The sequence below is a fragment of the Pseudopodoces humilis genome, chromosome 2, assembly GCF_049639895.1.
Source record: "Pseudopodoces humilis isolate 2021_Gansu_Grassland_sample_001 chromosome 2, ASM4963989v1, whole genome shotgun sequence".
In the NCBI taxonomy this organism is placed as follows: domain Eukaryota; kingdom Metazoa; phylum Chordata; class Aves; order Passeriformes; family Paridae; genus Pseudopodoces; species Pseudopodoces humilis.
The window spans coordinates 32796642-32811674 of NC_142201.1; the positions used below are offsets into that span (position 1 = coordinate 32796642).

At 41.0% G+C, this 15033-nt stretch overlaps 1 protein-coding gene across 4 annotated transcripts in view; it reads left to right on the forward strand.

The window, feature by feature from the left end:
* The window catches only part of JADE3 (jade family PHD finger 3), a 64183-nt gene continuing 49150 nt past the window's right edge, over window positions 1-15033 (forward strand). Inside the window, exon 1 of one of the 4 annotated variants that reach the window (XM_088051771.1) lies at window positions 1-50. The gene's annotated coding sequence lies outside the window, so the exon portion shown is untranslated. Of the gene's footprint in view, window positions 51-128; window positions 234-551; window positions 645-15033 lie in introns of those variants that run through there. The other 3 variants (XM_088051772.1, XM_014251919.2, XM_014251923.2) reach the window with 3 other exon arrangements.

Consider the following 15033-nt stretch of genomic DNA (forward strand, 5'->3'; position numbering starts at 1 on the left):
GGGGCAGGAGGAGGAGGCGGCGGCGCGCCGGGCCGGGCCGGCGGCGGGAGGTGAGCGCGGCCCGGGCTGCCCGCATGGAGGCGGGGCGGGGGGCGGGCGCCGGGGCCGCCGCGCCGGGCCTGTGCGGGGGAGGCGCCGGGCCTGCGGCGGCGGGGGTTGGCGCCAAGGCCGGGCAGGGGGGAGGAGGAGGAGGAAGAGGCGGCGGCGAGCGTGAGGAGGCGGCGGGCGCCGCGGTACGTGGGGCACCGGCGGGGAGCGCGCAGAGCCGCGCCGGGGGCGGCGGGCGGCCCGTCCGGTGTGGGCGCTGCAGCCCCGGCCGCGTCCGGAGGGAAAAGTTGCGGCGGCTCCGGAGCCGGGCGGGCGCTGCGCCCGCGGGGGGGGGGCAGGGGCCGGGCGAGCCCCCGCCGGGCCCCCTTTTGTTCGCCGCAGCCCGGAGAGGCGGCGACCCGGCGGTGCCCGAGCCGGCGGGGCCCTGCGGAGCGCGGCTGGGCGTGGCTGGCGGGCGGGCGGACAGACAGACAGACAGCCGGGCGCTTGTCCGCCGCCGAGCACCGCTCCGCCGGTATGTCGAGGAACTTGCTAGAACTGAGTTTGACAATGAAGCGCTAGCGCAGCCCTCCCGCCTGCCCGGCCGCGCCGCCAAGGTAAGTTTTTTTCCTGAGCGGCGGGGGTGGATGGCGCCCCAGTGCCCCCTGTGCCTGTAGGCAGAGCAGCGGGAAGGTCCCGACTTCACTTCTCCAGATCAAACCTTCCTCTCTTGCATGGTGTTTGCTTTAATGCTGCTCGTCTTTCTGCAAAGGCATGGCTTCGTTTTACAGATGTACCGCGACCGGTATGGTTAGCTGCTGGGGATATAGGAAAAGTAACACTTGCAAATAATAATGGGATAATTAATAGGAGAATTTGGTACAAGGTGCCCTAAAACACATCTTAACAGGCAAATAAACGCCACTTTTTTCTGTTTTTTAACTACAATTATTTTATGAAAAGCATTTGTAGTTACTTGAGGAGTTCAGCTATTGTTTACAAATTGTTACAATGAGTAGCTATGTATTTTTATTAAAATATCACTAAATTGTGCTGTACTTCAAAGCCCTATGGTTTTTTTCATGTTCAGGAGAAAAGGGATGCTGACGACAACATCCAAGCGTTTTTAGAAAACCTTCAGTTACTATACACTAGATACTTGAAAGCTATTATACTGTTAATGTAAAAGAGCCTTTACACTAAAACTGAAAGATTAAGAGAAATATATTTTGTATAAGCTTGTGAGATGCTTAATCAGCAGCCGACTTTTTACATCAGGTTGGTGCTTGTTGTGTGCTGTCCTGTAGAGCATCTTGAGCACACCTGCTTGTCTCTATACACTGAGACTTCATCACAGTGATGGTTAGAGAGCTGGCTTGAAAATGTGAGAGCCTTAGGCTGGAAAGATCAACCTGGATGATGGCACGTTTGCATGATTTTCAAGCTTGCCACAGAGTTCCTTAAGAAGACATCAGAAAAGTCTTTACCTGCACTTACCAATGGGAGAAAATGCAATTTGAAGCCTCTTTCATTAAGAATGTGCCTTTTCAAAGTAAAAGCAAATTAGTACTTTTAGGATCTAAAGTTTGTGTTGTTTTGTTTTTCTTTTTTAACTGAACTTCTGACCTCTTTTCAGACTAGACATGATGTGCTCTGTTTTTATTGCAGAGAGAAGAAAGCTTTATTTGCAAAACTTGGACTTTAGATGCAGTAAAAGTAATCAAAATAGCAGAACTGTTTCTCTTACCTGTCCCTCCTTTGATGTTTCCTCTTTCTAGGTTCCTTTTACAGAAAAAGCCTCCTTCCCCAGTAGGAAAAATTCCTCTGAGTTGGGTCTGACTGTAGGTCTTTTTTTTTGTTGTATTTGCATTACCTACATGTAGCAGTTACCCGCAAATGTTTGCTAGAGAACTGATCTAGGAACATATGCAGTGGCATTTATTGGCAAGGATGCATGTTCATTTGGGATCTCATTAAAACCATTAAAATCCACTGTGAATGTAAGAGCCTGGGATAGATAAATGGATCTCAGTATAGTGTTAGAATAAACCCAGCTGTTTTATCTGTGGTTCTGTGGATTTCCTCTCAGTGGCAGAAAATCAGGAAGTTTGTGTTTGGGATTTATTGGGATACCTGGGATTGTTGTGGGCTTTTTGTTTTGATTTTTAAAATATGCATGCTTTTTCATAGACCTGGATGACTTGCTTATGGGGAAGAATTTGTATGATGTCTTCTTATCTTACAATGGAGTATTATTTTTACCTGTGCAGTTTTATATGTATATACACATGGGCAGAGACACGTGTGCATGGTCACTGTAGTAGCTACCACGTGCTGAATGCTGTAGAGCATTTTCCTCAAGAGCTTGCTGCCTCTGGCCTGGGGGATGTCTTGACTGGTGACCTCAGCTCCTGGCTAGTGTGTTGGCAGGTGTCCAAGGCCACGGTGAAAATGACTGGATTTGTTAGACCTGATGGGGAGAAGTGAAGCTAAACACTGTACAAGCTGACTTGAGCTTGAAACACTCCTAAAGTGTTCCCTGTGGTCTATTTAGGTAGTTTATTTCAATCTTTGTAATTAATTTCTGGCCATCGTGTCCCAGTGGGTGAGAAGTGGGGCATAGTGCCTGCATATTTTTGGTTAGCTTGGCAAGACATGGAAAGCATCTGGAGAAGGAATGTGCACCCATTTCTGTAGTGCATCTTTTATCATCCATGGATGGGAATGTCATGTAAGCATCTGTTTCTGTGGTTTGTCTTTCTCCTTTAGTCCCTAGGAGTCTCCTTCAAAAGTTGGTATGTGCTTTGGAGGGCTGTTACTTGAATGGGTTTGATGATTCAGTTATGCCCTCTCTTCAGAAAATACCAGGCAATTTGATAGCCAAGAATGTTGTATTCAATCAGAACTTAAAAGTTAATGTTCTGTTAAGTATAGGTATCATTCTCTCAATGCATTTTATAACCAAAAATTTACTGTTTTGTCTAGATCGGTGGTAGTGTTGTGTTTTGGTTGGTGACTTCTTTCATTGCAGACAGAAATGGACTGAGCCAAAACTTGCTATTTGCACATGCTGCTTAATATCTCCACTCCCACAATTTTTGTGGGAGCTATAGCTAAGGGGACTTGGAGGCTTTTGAGCTCTACAGAGAGGGGAACCTCTGAAATTGTGTGGTGTTTCTCTTTTCTGAAGATACAAAGTGCCTATAATGCTCGAGGCTTCATGTAATTGGAGACATAAATACAATTTTTACATACTTTACTTAAAATGGAAACTAACAAGTTAATAATAGCTCTTATCGGGGGTATTTATGTAATGGAAGCCAACAGATGCTATTTGCATCTTGAAGACTGATGTACAAAATGTTATGTCAAGGCCCTGGCAGGTTTTGTGCTGGCGGAGGCTGGGTCAGGTGGGAGTGAGAGATGCTGGAGATCTGGAGGGCTAGATGGCACCTCTGAAAAGTGAGATAACGGTATGTAATGTTGCATTTTAGTACATAGATTATTTTAATCTAATGCTGCTAATAAAAAGAAAGGAGATTTGATTTGAGAATTGATTTATTTTACATTTATTCATCTTAAATAATCAGTTACACCTGTCACTTTAAAAGTACTTTATGCTGTTTTCTAGCTACAGCTGCATGTCTGATGTTCAGAACCCATAAAAATTGTGTCTATAGATACTATTTTTATTGATACTTCAACTTATTTTGACTACAAGAAGGTATCTGGCAAATAAGTTTTAGAAATGTAATGTGACAAACTGGGTGTTGCCTTCTGTGGAAAGATGCTGATGTAATTACCAAGCACCTCCCTGTTTCCCTGGGCTGTTGTCTCTTTCATATTCATTTGCTTCCAAGTTACCCTTTTCTAGATGACATCTGAACTTTTCCAACATTCAATATCTTAGTGTGTAGAAGACCAAGAATTTGAGGATTAGAGCAGTCTGGGATGTGTGATCTTGGACCTAAGGAAAGCTCCTGCATTTGTAGAGCTATAATGCAGGCTTTACTCGGATTTAAAGGAATGGAAGAGACCCTGAGCTGTGAGCATGACTGTGGAGGCTTCACTGGCACTTGCTTAGTCGCCCTCTTCAGAGAAGCAGGAGAAGGTGGGAGGATAAGCTCGTGACTGCTGATGCTATTTGTTAACTTTCTCCTGGATTAAATACTGGGATGCTTGCCTTAGCTTGTTGAACTTTGAAAACTTGGGAGTGCTTTTCTTCTTCGAAGTACACCTGTTACAGCATTAGATCAAAGAGCTGTGTTTCTTGATTATTGAATTGGTGAACATATTGTGTCGTTAATGCCTCTTTGTGTTTTAATTAGAGCTCTAGGAGATGTTAAAAAACAGGTTTATACACATGCCTGACTGGTTGCTAAATAGAATATGCTTGTCAGACAGTCTTGAGGTAATTATATATTATTTTGCTAATTTACTGTTCTGGGCTTTCCCCAGCCCCCTTTCTTTCCTTATTCCTTTTTTCCCCTCCTTGCTCTAAAAAGTTATTGCTTGAATATTTTCTGAGGGTCTGTCTTACGTGCTTAAAGCTCCTGACTATTGATAGCCTGTGCTGGTGAAAGGCTCAGGCTCTTGCTCATGTCCTAGAGAGCAGTTTCATGCCTGCACAAGTGGTTTGGTGCACAGCAAGTCCAACAGCTTCTGAGGGTTAGCACAGTGGGTGAGTAGAGGCTGGGATGCCCGAGATACTCCAAAGAGGGGCGATACCCCACACACCAGGCACTGCAAAGTGAAACAACTAACCAGGAACATTTCTTGGAAGTAGTTAATTTTGTGTGACTGTGTTGCGAAGAGTTTTCCAATCTGTGTTTTATATTTTCAGGTAGTTCTTGTTTTGGAATATGCTGTTGAGTTGATGACAGAATAGTGAGAGGAGAAGCATAGGAGAGGTTCTGCCTGGGTGCTCTCTTTTATTTGTGCTATATAGTTTATCATGTAATATTCAATGACTGAAATTCTTTAAATCTGTAGAAAAATGATAGATTTACTACAAGTGTTAGGCAAGAGTTACGGTGACATGGCTGTTCACAAGCCCTTGAAAATCATAACTAAATTATGAGTTTTCATTTCATACTTAAAAATGTAAGTCTTGGTTTAACAGACTGGACAGTTTTTAAATAATGCTTCCTCTATAGACGATAGTGGTATTGAGAAAATTATTAGTAGTAGTGTGCAAATGGTTAAATCTTCCTCTACATATCAAGGATAGCAAAATTAAATGGTAGTATTTTCTATCTGCTGACATGTCAGAAAACTTGACATCTTGGAACTGCTGGATACAAAAGTCTATGTACCCTGTCAAGGGAGGAAACAAATGTCCCTAATGGGACTCCTTGTGTTGTTTAATTCTCTTTATTTGTTCTGTTTTTAACTGCTTGTATTTATTTAATATTCTCTCAGCGTTAATTTGCAGGCTTTGATGTCAAAATGGCTGTGGAGGACTCATCATAGGAAGTAGTGCCTGTGTCCTGCTCAGGTTTTTGGCTTTAATGAAAAAACAAGCCAACCAAAGACCTTGTGGAGCTGAAGTACTCAGTACGTGAGTGCATTAGAGACACACAGGAAAATGTTAGGCTCAGTAATTATCTGGCCAGGAGGAGCCTCAGCAGAGAGGTAGGACCAATACCTCTCCCACTTTTATTAATACTTGGTTAGAAAGAGCAGTAATAAAGTGGTGCTCCTCTTCCTGCTTTCATACTAATAGACTCTTTTCCCAGCAGGAAAATAGTGACTGAAATAGTGATAACAAGTGATTACTCTGCAGTGCAGTGTAAACTTGTTAGATGTTGTTGGATAGGAGGGAGGGAAAATTACTCATTTCAAGCACAGATAACAGCTTTTTATGTTAGCTTTTTGTTTGTTTGTTTTTTTTTCAAGAGCTGCTGACCGGAGCTCTGAAAAAGGAAGGGATACTGGTTGTCAGTGTTGCTGCTTTGGTTTGACATCATTAACCTTGTTTGGGGGAGTTCTAGCAACTCTTCAGCAGCAGTTGAGTTTTTTTTTTACAAAAATCAAATTGCCTGTCATTTAAGTAACTGAAAGGGAGATACTTAAACCTGATAATGATATTGCAGTCTTCCTTACGTTAACAATGTAATCATTTCCATTGTAGCATGAAATGAGCAATCTTAAGGAGTAAGCGGAGCATTTTGCTTGACAAATTTGAACTTGCAGCTCTGCAACAGAATGTGCTAAGAGTGAGGTAGGAACCAAAAAGTTGGTCTTAATAGAAGGTACATGTTTATGAACAACAATATTGTAATGGCTGTTAGCATACCTAGGAAGTATAACAAATACTGATTTTCTTCACTTTCTTTGGTTAGTGCTTGTTCACTTTTTTGGGCCAAAAAGAAAGATGAAAAAAACCTGTGGGATGAAATAATTCCATATTCTTATATAAATAGAAATTATGCAAAATTATTTTGTATGCCCTTTACAACTGGTTTCCATAAATTCAGGTGGTTTCATTTTGATTCTTGTAGTTTTGTACTTTTTAATGTATCATGCTATAATTTCCAGTGATATTTTATGAAAATTGTGAAATTGTTCTTTATTCAGGTATTTTTCAGATGCCTAAGTTTGCTGAAGTTAATGCTAAACATATTTTTGATCCAAATACTTAAATATACAGCTAGTGTACAATGAGTTTACTTAAAATGTCAACTGAATGAGTTTTTTGCTAGTGAGAAGGTTACATTCATGTGTGTTTCTACAGTTTTGATGGAGATCTGACTTGCCTTATTTGGTTGTATACACCTATACAGAGACAGAATATCTGTGGTATAATACTTTTGAAAATGGCACTTTCCCCTGAGCTCCATGAAAGAGGAGGTTAAACTTTGTTTCAGTACTTAGTATTCATAGGTAGTCTTTTCTCTATTGCTTAAAACTGAATACACATAGATCTGATGCATGATGTTTTCATTTTTCTTCCTCTGTAAATGCCATAAAACTTTAGAAGGTGGGACATGAGTTATTAGAAAGCTTAGACTCCTGTCAATCAGCTCAGTATCAGTCAGCCCTGTGACTCTCGTTACGTGGATTAATCTGGCTTAAGTGCTGTCTTGTTTGGCATCTTCTATGTACTTCCATGTTCTAGATTTTCATAAGCCTCTATACGTAAATGCAAACAGGGATGTGCATTCATTTGGGTTACTGAAATATAGTAGCTTTTGCTACTACATGAATGCAGGTGCCATTTCATTCTGTTTTTAAGATTATTGAACTACTTTTTTTTCTGTGTTCACGTCTTAAAAAAAGGGAAAAAGTAAAGCCTCAATTGCAAATGAGAATTGAATGTGATTTGTAGTTCTTACTTATCTCTCTCAGCCATCCATGTCTTTGATGCCTTTGTAGTCTCCCTTTGCCCGTCCCCTCTTCGTCTTAATTTTCCAACTTTTTCCTTACTATTGGAGAAAATGGCGTTTCCAGTGTCTCAGTTTTCTTGGGACCTGTAAATCATCTAGGTAAAATTAAATATGTCTCCTGTTCCAGACTACAGACAGTATGGACTTCCAGATTATTTGAAGTCAACCTGAAAGTATCTTGGCAGACTTGTTGGTTTGGGTTTTTTTGGTGTAAGTTTGCTCAGTTTGATAAAGGGGGCCTTTACATTCATCTGCAGTTTTTTGTGAGATTTTATTTTTTGTGGCTGGTACATTTGTGGGGGTTTACATATGTGTATGTACAAAAGCATCATGCACTGCAAGTTCAAGTTGTATTTTTAAAAATGCATTAAAAGAAGTGTTTGTGATATAAAACTTTCCTGGTGAATGTTGATACTGGTGTGATGACTTTTTAGCTAGTGTTTAACAAAAACCATTTCTGTGTTATGTCTGTTCGTAGGTAAATTTTGCTTGGTTAAGGAAGTTAAATATGTTTCAATAAGTATGTTTGGCTTAAACACATCAGCAACTGTATTTACTTTGGTACAGATAATAAGAGTGTTTCAAAACAGACTTGCTTTTATGTAGGGAGGAATTGCTAAAAAGAGTGAGACAGTGGCAATGTATTGGTTTAGTGAAGTAACTTTTAAAAGATTTAAATGCATCCTGGTTACTTGTATCAAACCCTTTTTTAACCATTTGCTACTCTATGACTTTTTTTTGTCAAAATGCTTTGTTTTCTTTCCCCCTTTAAATAATTGTAGGGAATCTATCCTAACATCATTCTATCAAAGAAGTCAGCTTTTATTACAGCTTGAAGTTGTTGCTCTGGTGTAACTCTGTTATAATGATCTGACTGGTCATGTACACCTAATTCTGAAGTGGAATTGGTGTCAGTCTTTGCACAAGGGGTATACAAGTTGAGCTAGCTTCACTCCTATACCAGATTATTTTGGCCATAACAAAGTGTCTTTAGATCTATCTTTTAGAGGTTTTAATGTCACATTAGGGTACTCTATAGCACCTCTGCCTGTTTGTGGTCTCTTGGAGTTTCATAGGGATTTAATCAGTCAGAATTGTGGATTTAACTGCATGATGGCAACTCTCGAAGGAGAAAAAGCTCAGCTCCTTTGTTTACTTCTGCTTTTGAGCTTTCCAGATCTGGCAGGATTATAGGGGCTTTTGTGCTTCAGGTAAGCAGAAGTAATGTAAAACTCTCAGGAGCCAAACCTGTTAAGGCAAATTTTCCTTTTTTTTTTTTTTTTTTTTTAATGCTAGTGTATTGTGAAGGGCAGTGTTACCTGCTGTCCTTCTTGGGACTGGTGGAAGCCCAGCCATAATGACATGGGTGGGAGACTATCCAAGTCTAGTTTTATCCCTTGTCAAACTGTATCAGAAGTTGTGCCTCCATAAAGGCAACAGCTTTGTATAGTGGAAGTCTTACGTTAATAAACCGTATGAAATCAGAAAGGTCTAAATATCTCAGACAATTCTATTAAAGGGTTTTCCTTTTGACAGTAAGTTTTTCTGACAGTGGGTGCTTTAAAAAAAGAATAGTATTCTTGCATTACAACTTGATCTTGCAATCCCCCATCCTTCCCTGATATATTTGCATCAGAAGTTTTTAAGAAGAAATAAACTCAGGTTTGTCATTTAGGAATTCTGCTCACAAATTTATCAGATAAATGTTTTGCTAATTTCTGGCTTTGTTTTGGCACTGGCTTTAACTCCCATTGACTCCACCAAGACCAAAGTTTCCCTGCTTGTTTCTTAGAGCTTGTAATGTGTTTTTTCTAACTGAGTGGGAAAGACTTTGGAACGGGATTGGCACAAGTTTCTCCTTCATAGCAATAAAAAAAAATACCCCAACACAACTCTTTCCAACCATTTAAGATCATCTTCAAGGAAGAAGGCACATTTGGTTGCTGCTATGGGATTTGTAGCCACAGAGGATGAAGTTGATGAAGCCTTGTTTACTGTGTTTTGGTGTCTGCTGCTTCATTAATTGTCATTTGATTGTGCTCCAAGCCTTGTGTTTTTGTGGTCGAAGTGCAAAGCTTGGGTGCTTTATTTATTTATGCAGTTTCTTTGCAGGGGAAGGTGACAGTTTGGGTGCTGGTGTAATGTCTGACTGTGGGAGAACAGAGAGGCTTTCCTTGTGAAAAATCACAAATGCCAATGTCCCAGGTTTGATAAAGGATGTCAAAAGTACTTTAAATCACTGTGATAATCAAGTGAAGTTAACCTTTTTCTTACCCCCTTATTTTTCACTCTGGGAGCTGTCATTCAGTTAAATACTGACTCTAAATGGTTTTATGTGAGGTGAGCTGTTTATGAGGGTTATTTTTCTGTGGCCACTGAGACCCCCTTCAGGGCCAGGAATATTCAGTATGTCTACCCTACTCTTTACTCAAATAGCACGTAGCTGAAGAAGTTGAAGAAATTCGAAATTTCAAATTGTGCTCTGTAGCCTTTCTGAATCCCGGTGTTGTACACTGGTGAGCATCACAACTTAATCTATCCAGAAAAGGAGACAAAATATTTTCTTGCTGTCATCCAGTTGTGAAGTAACTTTCCTCCTGTAATCCAGGCATAAATTTTTCTCAATATTTTTGTTTATAGTTTCCATTTTTTTTCCTATTTGCATTGACTAGGATTGGAACAGAGGCTCAGCAGGCTCATTTGTTGTGTAAAAGCAGGTGGTGGTTTGAGCCACAAGCTCTTCCCAACACTCCCCAGCAACTGGTGGTTGGTCATCTTGCAAGTAAATGGTTGAAGCAGAACATCACAACATAGATAAGCAATGCTTGCACAGAGTAGTCTTCTGGTGAAGTGATGGGAATGACCATAGATGCTTAAGTGCTGTAGGTAGGCAGCAGCAGAGTTGTGCAATGGAGAGAGTTTGGGAAAAAGGGAGAAAGTGTTGGGGCAGGCTCTTGGTGGACAGGAGAGGAGGGTTGGGAAGATTGGCTGAGATTTAAGGACAGCCTTTGCAGGTGTGGCTATTGCTGACGCCTTATGTTCAGGCATCATATTTGATGCCTGAAGAGTGCATGTAAGGAGAGGGGTAAGTAAGGTCCAAGCATGTATCTGATTCCTGAAGGTATCAATTTACAGGACTGCAAATCTATAGTTGAATCTGTGAGAAGAGAGATTTCTGGCATCATTCCCTATTTGGTGTGTGAGCTGGCTGTCCTGAACATACTGGGCACTTTGAATCCCTCTGTAAAGATCTTTCCTTTTGCTGCATGGGGTGTTAAAACCTTGTGGGGTTTGCTGTTTCTTGTTCTTGAGCTCTGGTTTGAATGCATTGAAGTGCACAGTTTGGTATTACTTTGGTCCAAAGTTTAAATATGACCCTTCATGTTTTATATTGTCATTGTGTACAGTGGATCCATACACTGCTTTTAGCGATTGTAACTCTCTTGTGTATGTGGTGGGGTCATGGGACTTGCTGTGGAAAATATGGAAGTGGCATAGCTGTGCCATCAGAAACATAACATCTGTTATCTTGCCATACTTCAGAAGTTCTCACACTTAAATAGTTTTATTTTTTATTTTGAGCTCCACTAAAGGTCTCTAACTGTGACCAAATATAACTGCATTAAGTAATAGAATTTGGCTATGGAAAAAGATGCTTCTAGGTCAAGTAGATTATTGCCTCTGAAATGTTTGTTTGAACATCCCTTCAGAAAATAGCATGAACAGTACTGCCATCACTCAGCTACAGGAAATCTACATCTGTTGCTAAACGAGCACATCTGTTTAGTACAGGAGGTACAACTCGAATGAGGTGAGTTGATACTTAAAATCCAACTGGCTAGCATGTGGCTGTGGCTAACAGCAGAATATGTAATGTTCTCCTTCTTCAAGAACTGCATCTATTTTATTTTGCTCCAGATCCTCATAAATAGCTTGTTTTTGCTGCTCTATGGTTCACAGACCTGTTTTCAAGTTCCAGGTAGTAGGTAGTGCCAAAATACTTTTGTTGTTTCTGCCTGTACCCCATTCCATGCTTCCGGGAAGCTTCCTACCAGTTTCTTACCAGTTTTTATCTCGGTTTAGATCTTGTACTGCAGCCTTCTGCCTCATGCATTTGTATTCTCTTTCTGCTACATTCCTCTGATTTGTGGTGTGTCCTGCTGCAGGGAATACCTGCTCTTCAGAGAGGTGCATCCTGCACCAGGCTGAAGTAACACATGTCCTTAACATTTTGTCCTGCAAAAGAGGAGCAGGGATCTGAGCTGCTGTGCACTAACTGTCCTTGCATGCAGCTGTACACCACAGCATCTGTCAGGGATACATATATAAATATAAATATAAATATCTCAGTCTCTGATGTAGGGAAGAGAGATGGTGGGATAGCTACCTGTGATTGCTTTGCTCTCACCAGCAGGCAACAGTATGCATGAGTTCTGTGGAGCAGCTTGCACAGTACTTGCTGCTCCACAGCACCATGTGTGCATGGTGAGGTGCCGTCCTCAGTGCAGACAGTCCCAACAAACCACTTTGTGCAGTACTCTTTATACTCAAGTCCAATTTATTGTTGCCTTGCCCTCCGGCAGGGTTGAGAAGAGCTGAGCTCTGCGGAGCATGTTGTGTTGGCAGTGCAGCAACCGGGACTCTTGTCCAGTCTTTGTTTAAACGTCAAGAGCTGCAGCCTCCAGTCCTCCCCCTGGGGACATGGGTCAGCAGTTCTGACTCTCAGGATGTTTCCTTAATGCTAAGCCTAAACTTTTTGGGTTTTTTCTTAAATTTGTCCCATTACATTTCATCTCTTACAGACCCAGTCTTTTGTGTGACTAATTCTAATCTCCTACCTATATATGAAGAATGTAAACAACTTTGCATCTTAAAGTAGCTGTTGTTTATATTGGTCTTGGTAACTTCTCCCTGTAAGGGCAGTTTTTTCAGCCTGACTCAGTTTTTTGCAGGTATATGTTATTTACGTTGTGTAACAATTATTTTCAAGTAATCAGTAGGATGTTTTGAGTGTTTTGCAGAATGGTTGGCACTACACACAAGCTAAATAACTGTTGTGTTGGGTCACCATCTGAGTGCCTGGGGCCCAGGACTTCAGAGCATTTCATAAAATCTCTTGATGTTACTTGTTAGTTGCCTTATGAAACCTATCCTTCTAGACATCCTGCTACATTGTTTGTCTGAAAGTGGGGTAAGCCACTGTGGGAAATTGTTTTCCCAGCAAGTTTTAATTGGTTGCTGGGAATTACTAAATCACTGTCTGTTATTAAGAATAGGCTTGTTGCTGCATAAAGGTGTCATGAAATAGTTTTGTGACAGTGGAAAGAAGTGAAGGTGCTAGAGAGTTGCAGGCTTTACTAAATGCTTTCAGTGTCTCTGATCTACAGTAAGGTGAGAGTGCCTTTAGATTTTTACAACTGAATTGTGAATTTATACTGAATTACTTTGTTGGCTAAGCCAATGTGGAAGAGAGATCAAAATCAAGAAGCTGCAGAGTACTCACTGTAGTCAGGACTGTTTAGAAGCTTGTGAAGAAGAGGAATAAACAACAAATCAGTTTATTACAAGCAAAAATCCAACACTGTTAGCTACAAAGACTTTGTAGGGATTTTACAAGACTTCTTAAAGCTTGCTGGCTTTTTCTTTTCTACCTCTAATCACTGTAGGATAAATATTACCTGGAAATAGCTCTTCAGTTAAATATGATGGATATTGTTTTGGTATTTGGATACTTGTTCTGTTACGATTTTTTCAGAACTATAAGGGAAAGAGTACCATTACCTTCCTGCTTCATACTATATTTATAATTTCAAAAACTATTGGCTTTATTTCTTTTGCTATCTTGGTAGTATTAAATTTTTGATCTGCCCTTTTGTAAGAGATTTATGTGACGTTTACTGGTAGTCCATGGGGTGCTGTCTGTATGTGCTAGATATCTGAAACAGATAGTCTGTAAAAAAACCAGGAAATTATACAATTATTTTCTAATACCTTTCCCACCTAAGCAGTGTTTCATGCCTGGGATTATTTTTGAAGGAGAGGTTTAGCAGCACAAGATCAGCTTTCTAATTCAGTTTTGAAAGTAATTTGTGAGGTAGGAATTGCACAGTAGATGATGCAAGTTATCAGGCAATCCATATTATCAGAAGCTAGCTAAGGAAGCATGGATTAGTTGAAATGCTCACAGGAATGTTTGTAGCTGCTGAGAAAACTGAGGGGATAATTGCTAATTAGTTTCAAACAAGACAGGTGAATTAATATTTGCAATTAATGATGTGGGTGAAGGAATGAGGACTCTGTTCATTCAATACCTGAATCCAGGTGGGTGGAGCTGCATGTCTACTTGAGAAGAAGCTTTGAACTCAGAGTTACTTTGACAGATTGGAAAATGAGTTTGGAAGGAGGGTTTGGATGGGGCTGAGCAGGGCATGGAGGGGCAGCTCTGTGGCATAAAGGTCATGCCTGCATGCTGAGAGCAATGGGCCCCAGCAGCAGTAACTGCTCACAGCCAGGACTCGAGACAACAGTCATGCTGTTGCAAAAGCAAGTGCACTGAAGTTTATGTGTAGGATTATTATCTGCAACTCATCTGACAGTAAAGGATATTTTTCTGTAAAAAGAGAACAGCATTTTCTGTGTAGGGAAGGATTCAGATGGGAGACTTGTCCAGGACATCACAACTTCATACTGGTTTTGTGTGCCAGCCCTGGAAAGGGTAGTGGACAGCAGCAATTAGAAGAATCAGAAATGTAGAAGACATATCCTGTAAGCAGAGGGTGAAAGAACTGGATTTTATTTAGTCTGGAGGAATGACAAGGACCTACTGACAAGAGAGTTAAGCTGGTGTTCAAACTGTGTCAAGAAGAAAGAGATAGGATCATCAGGGTCCAGTGCTGGGAGAGACCTGGTAAAGCCTTGAGCAGCGTGGTGAAAGGTGTGCTTAAAGTGCTGGGACAAACTTGCTGGCAGTAAGGGTCACACAGTGTGGAAGGGGCTCCACTGGAGATGCTGAGGAGCCTCTGTTATGAAGAGTCCGAGTTCTCGGTCCTACCTGGCTGTCCTTTTTCGAGGCCCTGGCAGATATTTTTTCTGTGACCATCTCTGTTTTTGCAAATGGCAGTGCAGTGTGTGGGCTGGTTTATGAGAAAAGCACAAAGCTCTGTTTTCAACCGGTCCAATTCTTGTTTTGGTGGCTTGGCTGTTGGTAAGCACTGTGGTAAAATACAGAGAGAGTGATAGTGTAACAGTAGTGATAACTACAAAAATAGATCGGTGTTCCAAGTGGCCTTCTGTTGTTATAAGTTGTATTTTAAGGAATAAATCTTGCTGACGCTTTTTTCCCTGGTAATGCTTAGCTTTCAGGCAGTATTTATGAAAAGCTACTGTGCATTTCTAGGTTTGTTTTTTGTATCTACACTGTCTTTTAGTTCCTATATTTTTTTTTTCTGTTTCTTCATGCCACAGTTTCTGTTGCTGGCCCATTACTTTTTCAAATGCACCTGGAGAATAGGAGTTGGCAGTCTGTGTGGAGGGGAGGGTGAGCATTTTCTGTGCATTCTTTACCCTGCTCCTGAACTTGCTGCTCATGGGAAGGTTGGTATTCTCCCATTTTTATTTT